Below are 15,923 nucleotides of genomic sequence, written 5' to 3' on the forward strand. Positions count from 1 at the left end.
TTCCCCTGATGCTCAATGTGCTCTCGGCCTTGAATTGAGCCCGGCGCAATTATAAATTGCGCCCGGCGCGAGGTTCCCAAAGGCTGAGAGTACTCTATTTTATGCCCGCCCGGCGAGATTAATACGGCGCCTGGCGCGGTTGCCTGCTCTGCTCCTTAATTCTTTTGTTTTCCACTCCTTTAACCCTTTTTTTCCTCAATTCTCTACTTGAATACCTGCATATACAAAAGAAACCAAAATGAGAACAATTATATGCAATGATACAAAGAATGGAAGAATTTGATCATTAAATCTTGTATAAGTCTCATCCAAAAAGAGGTAAAATTGAGACTTAACAACTCCCCCAAACTTAGAACCTTGCTTGTCCTCAAGCAAAAGGTAATTAATCAAGCAGATAACAAGCAATGCATGTGTGTCAAATTCCTTATTCTTGGTTCACTTACAATTTCATTTCACAAGCATGAACCTTAAACGAATTTTCAGCCACAATTATTGCAATGGAACATGACAAGGTGCAAACAAAGTTTCAAAAGAGATCAAAGAACTGAGAAGAGCTAATGACTATCTATGAATGCATCCTCACTAGGAAAGTGTTTCTCTCATATGCACACTAGTGTATAGGGGTGAGTGTTTCTCTCATATCTACTACTCACGCCACAGGATTCAACTTTGCTCTTCGTTTCCAAATGAAACCAATGGTAATACACATGCAGGCACTTATCACAAGGGCTTTATTAGGGCAATTTAAGGTAATTAGGGTCAAGCATAGCGGTTTCATGGTTTTTCAAGGAATAAGGGTGCTATAGCTTAAGAGAGTACTTGAAATTTCTTCAATAATTTCTTTCTCCATACCCCAATGTATCATTTTAGCACAGGCCCTCAACCAATTCCAGCCATTAGCCTTTATATGATGCATCTGTACACTTTTGCATCTTATTTCATTTTTTTTTTTTTTTTTTTTTTTATTATTGACCACATACTTCTTCTTTCTCAAATTTCTTCATTCTTCAACTCCCCCAAACTTATTTGATGTCATCAATATACTCTCTTAACCAAAACAAGGATTTATGGTTAATTTTTCAAAGTTGGGATAAGTGGAAGGTTGAGTGTTTAAGCTTAGGAAGATATGGGTCAAAAGAAAAATAAATATGGCTTTTTGGCTTAGATGGTTATCAAAATATAGAAATGCCTTGATCATGTAAATACACTACACTAGCAAACCACCCGGGAAATTCAAGCAAAGTCTATCATGCAACATAAGTGTAGTTTCTCTCATCAGTATTTAGGCTCAGACCTCACTCGGTTGGCATCCACAGATTATCACACTCAGCTCAGTCTATGATCAACATTGAAACCCGTATGCAACTAATCATGAACTAAAGCTCTAATATGACTTGAAAATGTCTAAAGTACACACACCATAAACATTAAGCAAACCTCAATCCAAAATTGATCACATACAAAACAAGTATTCAACAAGATTAAAAACCATGCTCTAGCAGGATATTCAAAAAGATGTACCAACCAGAGTAATCCAAAAACAATTAAAATACTGAAAATAACAACAGAAAAATAAATTGCAAACAGAGGTGAACTAAGGTGAGCTTCATCTATTTCCATCAAATTTGGTCATCTTCCTCAGTAAGTGCTCAACCGCATCTGCATCAGCAGCTCCACTCCCCCACATTTAGAAGCCTGGTCCCCAGGCCAACCAGTATATGCCTGCAAGTCCTAGTAACCAGAAGTTGTGAAAGAGTATAACCATGAAGAACATGGTGAGCATAGTATACAATGATGACCATACAATTATATCAAAAATGAAGAACAACCTTAGACCAAAATTAACCACAAAGAAACATGCTTGAAAACAGAGAAATATAGGTTCAGGAGAGTGCTAGCGCCGGGCGCAGCACAAACTAGCGCCGGGCGCCATATCAGTAAAAGGCCAACGAGGTTCAAATTCTGATACCGCGCCGGGCGTAGCACAAACTCGCGCCGGGCGTGGTACTCTGAAATGGTCACATTTTGCCTAAATTTGCTTTGAAAGGAGCCTTGTAACCAACCAGAACCAGAATTACCTCATTTCTCACACTCCAAACAAAGTATAACCTATATTTACTCATTTCAAACATGATTCACACACTTAACAAATAACACAAACAATACATAACACAAACAACATATAACACAAAACATATTTACATATAAACAAACAAGTCACAAATAGCTATAAATACTCAATTTGCCATTCTAATCCCCGGCAACGGCGCCAAAAACTTGTTGAGATTTCCGTTGAAGTACTTTTTATTATAATTATAGATTAGGTTACTTCCCTCAACGGACTCAAACACGGCAAGTGTACCGGCCGTACAAGTAGTAAAAATATCGTATCCACAGGGATTAGAAGGTAAACTAAGCATTCATTGGCTACTTGTGACTTGAGAACAATCCCAATAAATATGAATGTGAATTTAAGAACAAAACTACTGGAATTGTTAAAACACAAATAAATGGATTAGAAATGAACTGGGGTGAGAAATGGTAAAATGGACACTTGAAGTTGTGGGGGTTTGATTTCACCAAACAAACACTAGTGAATCCTATGTCTCTTGTTACATCCATTGTTCAGTCAACCATAAATTTACTCAGACCTAATTCCTTAGAGAAAGAGCCTAGGTGCAAAATATTGAATATCAATCCCTTGAGTACTCAATACCTCCACCCGCATTACCGGTTAGGGTTTTAAGACTACTAATGGGTCAAGCCCTATCCCTAGGTACAATTCCCACTAGGCATATGTTCATAACTAGTTTCAAGGATATTTCCCAATACTCAATGAAACCTTAAATCATGCAAAGGGTGATCAAGCCAAAGCAAGCATTAAGCATAGAATCATACACAACAAGGAATGAAACAAAACATATATAACATTAAACACAAAAGGATTACAATAGAGTTTGTTGGTTACATCAAAACCCCAATACAATGGATAGAACCTCTCAAAACAAAGAGGGGAAAACTAAAATAGAGATGGAAGAGGAAAGGAAGAACCGAAGGAATGATCCACCATGGGAGGCTTCCGAAGCCTGAGAATCCCTCCTGCAGAGCTCCTGGAGGCGCCCCTGGGCGAATTGGGAGAAAACCCTCGAAATTTTCCTTTTATGCAGCCCGAGGAGACAGATTAGGGTTATTGCGCCCGGCGCGTTACACTTCGCGCCCGGCGCGGGCTTCCCCTGATGCTCAATGTGCTCTCGGCCTTGAATTGAGCCCGGCGCAATTATAAATTGCGCCCGGCGCGAGGTTCCCAAAGGCTGAGAGTACTCTATTTTATGCCCGCCCGGCGAGATTAATACGGCGCCTGGCGCGGTTGCCTGCTCTGCTCCTTAATTCTTTTGTTTTCCACTCCTTTAACCCTTTTTTTCCTCAATTCTCTACTTGAATACCTGCATATACAAAAGAAACCAAAATGAGAACAATTATATGCAATGATACAAAGAATGGAAGAATTTGATCATTAAATCTTGTATAAGTCTCATCCAAAAAGAGGTAAAATTGAGACTTAACATAGACCATTTATGATGTATGATGCATAATTGCATGTGATGTCTTAGGACATGTGTGTGATTGTTGATCATGATGGTGGGCAGACCATATGTATGATGTATGATACATATTGCATGAGATGCCTTATGGCATGAGTCTAGCCTAGGACTTGAGGAGAGGAAAAATATTTTCGAACTGGAAGAGCTCATATAGAGTCTTTTGAGAGTGGTGCTTGGATAGGCCATTGATATGAGAGTGGTGCTCTGGGAGGCTACTGGATTTTGGAGAGTGGTGCTCAGATAGGCCACTAGGTTGGGTGAGTCTCGTCTAAGTCCTTAGCTAGTGTTGGAGCGGGGTAATGAGGTCGAGGGTTATTCCCTTAACCAAGTACTCGGGAAGGTGGATCCTTGCGGATAATCGGTGGGCGAACTCCACAATTGACTTGGTTATGCAAGCCAAGGTCATGGTAAGCCCGTATCCAGCTGTGCTATACCTGACGGTGGATCTGGACTTCCAAGTGTGTAAGTGACATCATCCGAGCAAACCCGAGTGAGGATTATATCCTGTTTAGCTGTGACCGAGCGGGCACGTTGGGCGTGAAAACGGTTGGGGTGGTTTCGGTAGGATGGAATGTCACTTATAAAGCTCTATTGTTATAGATATCTCCTAGGTGTATGCGTGACGACGCATTAGATGATTGATATGAATTGATATCTATCATGAGATGCATTTATTGCATGATTATTAATATGATGAAGTGTGGTGTTTGACTTCATGATTGGTGAATCGTATTTTATGCATGAGTAGTATTGGATATAGTGTATGGTGTGACTCTATGAATATGATTGATAGTTGGACGATTGTGTAGTATAGATTATTGTTCTATACTTGTCTGATTGATTTGTGAATTATAGCTTACCCTTCTGTTTCCATGTGGTGGAACTGCGATGATCATACTTGGTATGGGAGCAGGTCAGACTAGCTTGGAGTTGAGGTGACCGCTGCGAGACAGGGAGTTTGGTCCTCGTGTTAGGGTTACCATTTTGGGTAACGGTTTTATCTGTGCTTGACCGGCACTAGGGAATATTATTTTTTTGGGATGATTGTACATATATGGCGTTCTATTTTGTATTTAAGAAATTGAGTTATTTTTATTCTTATCTATACTTGTATGTATGAGTTATCCAACTTAATATTTCTCTTAGTTCATTAGTAGTAGTGCGATTCCACAAAGTGTAAAGACCATGGCGAGTCGTTACACTTTTATGGTATTAGAGCCGGTCGAGTCTTTTGGGATACTTTGTGGGGAGTGATCCTTCTAGGTTTTTGTTGTGTTATATCTCTTATATGTGTCAATTTTTGTGAGTTGTAGTGGTAAAGTGTTAGAAAAAGAATGTTTGAATTCTTTTAGTATGGTGTGGTCTCAGTTTGATCAGATCGCTATGGCTATAGAGATGATGGCCATGGTGATGCAGCAACAAAGTGCTCACTTTGCTCAGATGGAGGCGGATAGAGCTGCGGATGAGGCAGCTAGATCGGTGGTCTCTCAAGATGGGAGAGATTTAGTAGAGTTCAGGAGAGGTTAGCCTCCTCAGGTCAAGGGGGGATTCAGATCCTGATGTGATAGATTAGTGGTTGTGTGAGATGAAGGAGATCTTCAGTGTTTTGTGATCTTCTGAGGAGAGGAAGTTGGCCTATGCAGTTTACATGCTGGTGGGCGAGATTGTGTACTGGTGGAGAGACACTAGGCAGATGTTATCTTATCTCTTACTGTTTTTAATTATTGAATATTCAAAATATTTTTAAATTATTAAATATTATCTAATATTAATTTTTAAAATTATTAAATATTATCTAATATTAATTTTTAAAATTATTAAATATTTAAAAATTAGCTAATATTTATTTTTATAAAATTTAATTTAAAAATCTTAACATGTAAACATATTTTTAAATCAATTTTACCTTGGTGGAATCAAATTATCATACCCAACCTAATAATTTAAAATTTTAAAAATATGAATTGATTTATCCAAACAAAATATTTTAAGAATGATAGAAATTGAAATCAAAGTAATTCAAATACCAAGAATTTAAAATTCCTTGAATTTGTAAAATTCCTCATCCAAACAAATCATAAAGAAAATTAATGAAATTTCATGGTCATCAACAAATGCTACGGAAGAAATTAGAAGCTATTAACTTCAAAGAAAATCAAAGAATATGATACGGGTATGTACTTAAAAAACATTTATGTATTTTTTTATAGTTAAAACATAAAAACATGTAATTTAATGCAAATTAAATGTATTTAGGTATTAATAAAATAATAAAAATTGAAAAATATTTGAATTTAAAATTTGAAGCATAATATTATTTTTGTTAAATATAGATGTTACAGATTAAAAAAAGAATAAGAAAATATTTGAAATTATAATTTATAATAAAAATAGTTAACAAATAACTTACATCGTAACTATTCTATTCTATCATGATTTCTCTAACCTAAATATTGATATAGGTACCTCAAATCATTTGTAAGATTAAATACTTAAAAGGAAAAATTATTCATTATCATCATTCACAAACTACATTTTCATAACCTAATCTTTAAAGAAATCGTGCAATTCAAACACCTTAGCTGGAGTTAGATATATGTTATCAAATAGATCTTAATTTTATTATAAAATTAAGACAATTATCTACAACTTCTATGAAGATCTCAAGAGATAAATATGTCATTTACTATTTTAAAAAAATACAAAACTATAATGTTTCATCCTAAATCTGACTACCCAACCTTCTTTCACTAATTTGATCATAACTTGAGTTCTAGACACCCTTTTTAGGTGATTCTAATGGAATTTGAAAGCTAACATCTAGGGCTACAGGTTTTATGATGATTATAAAACATAACTCGTCCATTTAAGTGTACTTGAAATGCTTACAACATACATTTGCTTCATTTCATGCATAGAGTATGAGATTCATCTTTTAACTTATATAACTCTATCATTTCTTAACATTTTTATGTGATTCTTGAGTCTAAATTGTAACCCCAAATATCTAATTTCTAACCTAATAATAGGAACTAAATTTCATTAATTACATATAGAGAAATCACATAAATAGTAAGGTATATTCATACCATAATTTTCAAAACAAGGTACAACATACATCCAAACTCTTTTATCCCAATCCAATTGTTAAAAACATAGATTAAAGTCTAATATTAATTTATTATATTATCAATTACTCAATCCAACCTCAATTTCACATATTCATGCAATTAACATCAATCTTGACTTTTGCTCCATAAACAAGAGTTTTCTACAGGAACTATAAGATTCTCAAACAATTCAAATTATATGAAATTAATTATATATATATATATATATATATATAATTTAAACATCACATATAATGCACATAATTATATACGCATATGAATTTCTCATACAATCACCAAAAATGCATTCTGTTAGGGTTATCACAAGAACCCACAAATAATTCAAGATCTACAAGATTAGTTCAATACATAGAATTAAACATACATACCACTCAATATCATCAATTAGAGTAATAAAAAATCATATAGAAGAAAAAAATTAAAGAGCAAATACAAATTAAACTTCCTTCGCTCCTCATACAACATATAAAACAAAAAGGAGATTGAGGGTCAATCTCACTACCCAACAATTATCCCATGCCTAGAGTGAGACTACTCACTCTCCTTTTATCTTGATGAGCGTTAGAAGATAATGTAGATCTCTGAGGTGTTCTCCTATGAGCTTGTTCTCCCAAGCCTTTAGAGCATAGACAAGTAGAGGAAAATAAAAAAGCGTAAAATAAAAACTGATCGAATAATTCCTTTTTTAAAAACCTAACGCGATCTTAACCTAATAGTTAAATATAATTAACCTCAGTTACAAAACTCTTTCCTCACTTAATAAAATAATTAAATTATTTAATTATAAAACTTTATAATATATCCATATACATATAAAATAATTAAAACAATTATTAAAACTATCTCAAATAATTATAACAAAACTCAATAATTGTAACTAACAATATATATTAAAATACCATAAAATACATATGTTATAAAATAATTTTAATTACAAAAACAATTAAAATATATATTTTGTCTAATAATTTCTATAACAAAATATCATAAAAATACACAGTTCTCTAATAAATATTTTACAAAATAATTTCTTAAACATTTTATTAAAACACTCATAATTATTAAAAGTCTCTAAAATGTTTTCTAAAATTCTTTTAATTAATCAAAATATCCTTTTAATAATTTTATAAAATTTGGGGTGTTACAAACTTTATAACAACAACATATAAAAACAAGGGGAATGAGAAGCTTCTCACTTTAGCTAAACACACTCAACATATCCTTCATAGCAAAAGAACATGATTAACATCATCAAAACACAATAGCTCATTCACAAATACATCATATTATGAATCCCAAGAGACAAGTGTTCAGTCACATGCAAGTATGAGATGGAAGACACGAATTTTGATTTGCATGTGTGTGGTACCATTCACAAATATGGCCAGTGCATATACATAACGATTTAACAATTTGTCAATTTTCACGCATATGATGCATGTCACATTGACTCAATATCATGTTATCATTCAATGTGCATACTTAACAATTTGCCACAAATACTATTTGACATTCACATACCATTTGCATCACTCAATCATTCACAACAATACCATTCATGTTGAAGTCATACCCATCAAGGTATAGAATCAATCACACCATTCATGTTCAAGTCATACTCATCAAGGTATAGAATCGATCACACAATTTATCTTTACACTCACAAGAACAAGCATCAGGCATTGATTACACCTAGCAACAACCAACTGAAACCTAACTCATGCCCGACTTGAGTTGCACAAAGAACAACTTTTCTCTGAAGCATGATAGCACAAGACACCATCACCAAAAATTCAAATTTGCAAAAACGCAACATGCAATTTACGAACCAAAACATGCATGTATCCATTCAATCGGTAAAACACTCCAAAATAGTCACATAATACATCTATAAGGCAAAAATTACATACAATTACATACTTCTACTAACTAATCACACTTGAACCCCCAAATGTATAGTTCTCATAGAAACTCACAGGCAACTCAAGTAGCTTCAATACACAAATTGGTCATGCATAAACACAGTTAATAACAATACAAGAGTAAAAGAATCATGTGGGAGGAAAAAAATCATAAACAAATACAAATTGAGATTTTCTCTCATATAACACATACAACAAATACTAGGTTGGGGACCAACCCACTACACTCAACAATTATCCTATGCCTTATAGCGAGAATACTCACTGCTCCTTACTGTAACACCCCAATTTCCTTAAAAGGATATTTTTATTAATAATGGCATTTTCGTAATTATTGATGGCATTTTCGTAATTTTATAAAGGTATTAGGGGTATTTGAGTAACTCGGAACGGGCTGTTCCGAAAGTGGAACGGGCCGTTCTGAGCATTTAAAATAAGCTAAAATTTTAGGTTGGGAACGGGCCCAGAACGGGCCGTTCCAACAAGGAGAACGGGCCGTTCCGGAGGGAGAACGGGTCGTTCTGCTGGGTTTGAGAACGGGCCGTTCTGGTTTCAGAACGGGCCGTTCTGCTTTTTGAGAACGGGCCGTTCCGATTTTGGAACGGGCCGTTCCAGTTGAGAAATTTGCCCACGTTTGAAGGATCCGGAACGGGCCGTTCCGAAATCAGTACGGCCGTTCCGGTTGCGCCAGGAGGCCTATAAATAGGGGCAGGGGGGTGAAAATTTGGTACAGAGGAGAAGAAGTGAAATCCTAGAGAGAGAAAGAGAAGAGAGAGAGAGAGAGAGAAAGAAAGAAAGAAAGAGAGAGAAAAGGAAAAGAAAGAGGGGATCCAGAGGAGGAGGTCCTGCCCAAGTTCCAACTCCGCCTATCCAGGTAAGGGGGGGAGTGAGAACCTCGCTCAGGGGTGTGGGGATAATTGTTGGATAGTTGTTTGTCGGATTGGCCCCCAATCCTTTGTCGTTATTCTGTTTAATTTCTATTTACTCTACTTTGCTTTTTGTTGAAGGTGCCGTTGTTCTGTCCGATTTTCTATTTATTCTACTTTGTTTTTGAAAGTGCCGTTGTTCTGTCTGATTTTCTATTTACTCTACCTTTTTCTTTGTTGAAGTAATAAATGAATATGAAATTAATGTTAATAATACATGAATAAGAATGCTCTCTGAATCTCTGTGAATACCTATGCGGACCTTATGAGGAGTATTGATGACATGACCTTGTGAAATATGGGACAAATGACATGAGACCTAAGAATTGACTATTGAGACAAACTATGATTATGAGACTATGACAAATGAAGACATGATGTACTAAATGAAATTATGTAACAAGTTAAATATTGAGTCAATGAGATTATGATGGTATGGCATGCATCATACGCATATATTATTCCAGGTGTGCCGCTGAGGCCGCATACCAGTGATGTAACTTGCTAACGAGGTGTACCTTGGGGTCACCAGTGATGTAACTTGCTAACGAGGTGTACCTTGGGGTCACCAGTGATGTAACATGCTAACAAGGTGTACCTTAGGGTCACCAGTGATGTAACATGCTAACAAGGTGTACCTTAGGGTCACCAGTGATGTAACATGCTAACAAGGTGTACCTTAGGGTCACCAGCGATGTAACTTGCTAACCAGGTGTACCTTCGGGTCACCAGTGATGTAACCAGGTGTACCTTAGGGTCACCAGTGATGTAACCAGGTGTACCTTTGGGTCACCAGTGATGATATGTGAAACTTCCGTATGGCGCCACATGCATGCATTTATGAGATGAGTCCATGACATCATTGCATGATAAATGAATGTATTTGTAATATTGATGATGTATGTGTATTGTGACTTATATATGTTGTGTGTGTGTGTGCTATCTAGCAGTTATTTCTGCACCTGAAACTGAGTGAGATGTTTCTCACTCCCTTGTCATTTTTGTATATGTTTAAATTGTGTTGCAGATGATCAGCATCATGGGGATGTTGGTGATGAGGCTTAAAGGCTTCAGTGGGGCATGCTCTGATAGGATGTGACGTCGGGCATAGCTAGGTTTATTTTGGATGTTATTATATTAAAAAGCTTTAATTTTCTCTTCTTATGTAATTTTGAACGTTCCTGAGAAAAGACCAAAATGTACATCTTTATTATACTATTTTATTATATGATTTCAAAGTTATAAATTAATTCCTAACTAGGAGGCTCTGCCACCTTTGCTGGAATTAATCTATATTTTCCTTTATATGATTTCTTGAATCTTAATACTTATATGTTGACTTTTTATGATTGATGAGTTACGAATGTGAATCTTCTACCTTATAATATTTGAAACAATTGTTTTATACATGAAAGATGTTATTAAACTATGAAAGATTTTATTTACCCAAAAAGAAGAAAAGAAATATTTTATTGTTACATTTGTTGTATATTAATAATGGGGTAGAGGGTGTCACACTTACCTTGATTAGCGTTGAGCGAAAGGCACAAGCCTTTGAAAGTGATCTCCTACGATCTCTTCTCCTCTCAGATCTTGAGAGCGTAAAACGAAAAGTAAGAAAGCTTCAAAGCAAATTACTTAACCTTCTTTTTTAAAACATAACCCTTAACCCTTTAGTAACATATTCTAACTAGGTTCACTTTTCCTTCCCTTACTAATAATAAAACAAAACATTAAAATAAAAAACTTTATAATATTTACATACTAATATAATAATAGCCAACAATAATTATTAAAACACTCATTTTTATTAAAAAAAAAAATATTATAAAATTAGTCCCCTCATAATTGAAAATAATACACATATAATTAAATAATTAAAAAGCAAGGGGCGTTACAAAAATTATTTGAAAAATATGTCTCATAAATAACTAGAAAATAATATGAAATTATAGTTATTTTGAATTTTTAATTGCCTTTTGGAGTTATTTATGCAATTTTCACCATGTTAGTAATACTTTTTTATGTGAACTTTAGTTATGTTCAACAGTTTTCACATAAATGAATCTAATGAGATAAATTTTAAGTCTTGAATGAGTCAAAAAGTAATTCAAAATCATGTCTCATAATTGAAAACAATCATTGTCTCAAAATGACCAAATTGGTCCAAATTTTAAAGAGATAAACACTACAAGAAAAATGCTGATTTTTGACGGAAACAGGTAAATTTCTTATGTATTTTTCTTTTTCCGACGGATTTTCGACGAATTTTAATCCGTCAAAAAAAGCAGCGTCAGAAAAAAAAATCCATCGAAAATAATTTTTCTGATGGAAATTTCTGACAGAAAATTCCGTCGGAAAATTCCGTCAGAAATTTCTCATGAAATATCCGATGGAAAATTCGGTAAAAAATTTGTGACAGAAAAATCTGTCGAAAATTCCATCAGAAATTTTTGACGGAATTTTCTATTGGAAATTATAATTTTTTTAAATTTTAATAAATTTATTAATGTAACAACCCTCATATTTGGCCTCTCAAGGGTTCTATTTCACAATATTTCACTGTTTAGCGTGTTTTATCCTTACTTGTGCAATTTTTGAGAAACTTCCCAGAAGGTCACCCATCCCTATACTACTCCAGGTTAAGCACGCTTAACTATGAAGTTTTGATGAGTAAGCTACCAAAATGTATATGTATGTTGTCAGTATAACTTGTACAAATTAATTCATTTAAGTCATCCTCAAATATACAATCTCATATTTGTACTATAATAATAATATATAATAATTTTATATTACGAATAATAATAATAATAATATATTTAATTATTATTTATTTATATGTACTTACTTTTATAATTAAAATCTACTTATTTCTATTTAAAATTATAATTTAAATTATTTAATTTTATAATTTATAATGATAATATAATTTATATAATTATAAATATTTATTTATTACATACTTATAAATTAAATTTTAATATTTTAAATAAATTATTAATTAATTTAATATATTTATTTACCTTAAATCAAACATATAAAATTCAAAAAATGTATTTATCCTTTTTTTTCTAATTATCAACTATTAATAAAATACTAACTTAAAATATTATCTAATTATATATAATATTCTCATATCAAATTTAAAACCAGATATTAGTTATACAAAAATATTAAGATTGTATAGTAAATTGTCAATAAGATTTTAGTTAAATAATTTAAAATAATTAATGTTTCAATTATATTGTTAATTAGCAAATAATTTATTCCAAAACTAATTAATTTTTTATATTAATTATTAGTAAAATTTAATAACTTTTAATTTAACAATTAATTGGATCGATGAAATTCAACACACACCATGAGTTATTAAGCGGAATAACTTTACCAAGAGTTATTTTGTAAGTTATCTTAAATCAAACATATAAAATTCAAAAAATTTATTTATTCATGTTTTATTTTTTAATTATCAACCATTAATAAAATACTAAATTAAAATCTTATCTAATTATATCATAATATTTTCATATCAAATTTAAAATCAGTTCTTACATTTTCGACGAATATAAATTTGTCTGAAATATTCAATCAATAATATAGCTTTTCTTATAAAAATTTTCTCATCGAAAATATAAATTTTTCAACAGATTTAATTTTGTTTTATAAGAAATCATCTTCGATTAATATAACATTTTGTATATATGATTTAAGAGTAAAAGATTTTCAATTTAACGGTTGAATTTACAAAATTCACATTTAATATAAAGTTATTCAGCGGTGTAACAGTACTTAGTAAAATTTACACCATTGTAATTATAACCCCCCCTCACACACACACACACACACACACATATATATATATATATATGTGTGTGTGTGTGTGTATGTGTGTGTGTGTGTGCGTGTGTGTGTATATATATATATATATTAAATGTGACTTTTACAAAGTATTACACCGCTCAATAATTTTATATTAAATGTGAATTTGGTAAATTCAACTGTTAGATTGAAAGTTCATATCTCTTATAGATTATATATACAAAACTTTATATTAATCCAAGATGATTTGATACTTCATTTTTATAAAACAAAATTGATGTGATATATTCATTTTAAAATACACTAAAATATGAACACTTGGATTACCTTCCAGTTGTTGTTCAATTTTAACAAAATTTGATATACAAGTATAAAGTGATATGAACTTTCAATTTAACGGTTGGATTTACAAAATTCACATTTAATATAAAGTTATAGAGCGGCATAATACTTAGTAAAAGTTTCACCGGTATAATTATAACCCCTTATATTATATATATATATATATATATATATATATATATATATATATATATATATACATACATATATATACAAGGACAGATGCACGTTTGGAATAGTGGGCCCCCACTACTATTTGACATATACATAATTTTTTATCTAAAAAAATAATATATTTTAAAAAATAAAAATTATATTCTAATAAAATAAATATATAGATTCAGAAAAAATGTTTATTTATTTGATATTTGTCAAATTTTTGAAGCAAATTAATTCTCATGTGATAAATTTTTTTTCTTAATAATGAATTAATTTTTTAAAAAAGTTTAATTATAATATATATATGTATATATATATATATGTCTTAATATTCACATATATAATATAATATATTAAAATAAATAATTTTTTGATAAAATAAAATTTGTAGCATGCATGTTTATCTTTTTATATTTTTTATTTATTGTATACGTTGATTGAAAATAATAAATTAAAATAAGAAATTAAAAATAAATTTAAAATAAGAAATTTAAAATAATAATTAAAATTAAAAAAACATTAATATAGTATATAATAATACTAAAAAAGATATTATTTGTATTATTTAAATGCACTGTCCTCTTAGACCTAAAACTAATTTAAATGAATTAAAGTCATATATTAATTAAATAAACATTAACAAAATTTACGTCCTATGCTTTATTTTTAAAAAACCTTAATTTTAGATCGAATCATAAACCACCTTTGAATTAATGGTCTATCATATTTTCAAAACTAGTTGACATAAATAATGATTTATTTATCTTAAACTGTCTAAGATCAACTGTTGATTTTGAGTGTGTATTAGATTATATTGGAAGTAAAATACTCATTTTGTGTATATTTTTTCTATCAAGGACCAGTCTGCTTCGGAGAGTATTTTGTAACTATTGCATATATTCTTTTAAAAAAAATCCCTGCTTTTGCTGAAGAAACGAAGCAAGTGAAAAAAGTGTTCATATATATTAGCTTTAGAACGAAGTCTTATAGTGTGTTTGGATGAGGAATTTTACAAATTTAAGGAATTTTAAATTTTTTGGTATTTGAATTACTTTGATTTCAATTTCTATTATTCTTAAAATATTTTGTTTGGATGAGTCAATTCAAATTTCTTAAATTTTAAATTGTTAAGTTGAATATGATAATTTGATTCCATCATGGTAAAATTGATTTTAAAAATATATTTATATGTTGAGATTTTTAAATTAAATTTTATAAAAATAAATATTAATCCATTTTTAAATATTTAATAATTTTAAAAATTATTAGATCATATTTAATAATTTTAAAAATTAATATAAAATAATATTTAATAATTTTAAAAACATTTTTGAATATCTAATAATTAAAAGAATGAAGAGATAAGATAAAATATATAGGTGAAATAAGAAAAACATATATGAGGAATTTTAAATTCTCCCATTTTTGGGAGAATTTGAAATTCTACTATTTAAAAGAATTTCACAAATGCTTGGATTTCAAATTCTTTGTAAATTTCTCATCCAAACAAAACATTTCACCTCAAGGAATTTGAAATTCTTCAAATAAATGAATTATCCTATATAAATTTCTCGTCCAAACACACAATTAAAATAAGCCCAACTTGACTACACCCAAAGCAAAAGGTAAAGAATCTTTCCAACAAAAAAAAAGTAAAAATCCAAAGCCACAATTAGAGGCTTTTATTATTCTTTACTGCCTGTGCTAGCTGTAAAGTTAGGAATAATGGTCTCACCAGACACGGTTCAGTGGAAAAATAAAGTGTGTTCATATTAGCCTTATCATAAAATATTAAACTTATAAATTTAAATATTTTTTTGATTTTTCTTGCGGATTAAAATTGGCAGGAAAATCTGCAGGAAAAGTTACTTGCAAAAATTTTCTACCATTTAGTAAACATTACTTGCGAATTTAGTTTTGCAAGAAAATCTGCAAGAAACAAAATAAAATTCTTACAAGATTTTCTGCAAATTTTTACTATGAAATTTTTTTTATGATCATTAAAATTATAGCGAAATT

At 31.1% G+C, this 15,923-nt stretch overlaps 1 long non-coding RNA gene across 1 annotated transcript; it reads left to right on the top strand.

Annotated features, from left to right (window-relative positions):
* The first annotated feature begins 9,424 nt into the window (after positions 1-9,424).
* Positions 9,425-10,886, top strand: LOC145950842 (uncharacterized). Its single transcript, XR_014428690.1, has 2 exons — positions 9,425-9,529; positions 10,609-10,886. It is a non-coding gene; the product is annotated as an uncharacterized LOC145950842 (long non-coding RNA).
* Positions 10,887-15,923: the final 5,037 nt, after the last annotated feature.

The sequence above is a fragment of the Cajanus cajan genome, chromosome 8 (genome assembly GCF_000230855.2).
Source record: "Cajanus cajan strain Asha chromosome 8, NIPB_CcT2T_4, whole genome shotgun sequence".
Taxonomy (NCBI): domain Eukaryota; kingdom Viridiplantae; phylum Streptophyta; class Magnoliopsida; order Fabales; family Fabaceae; genus Cajanus; species Cajanus cajan.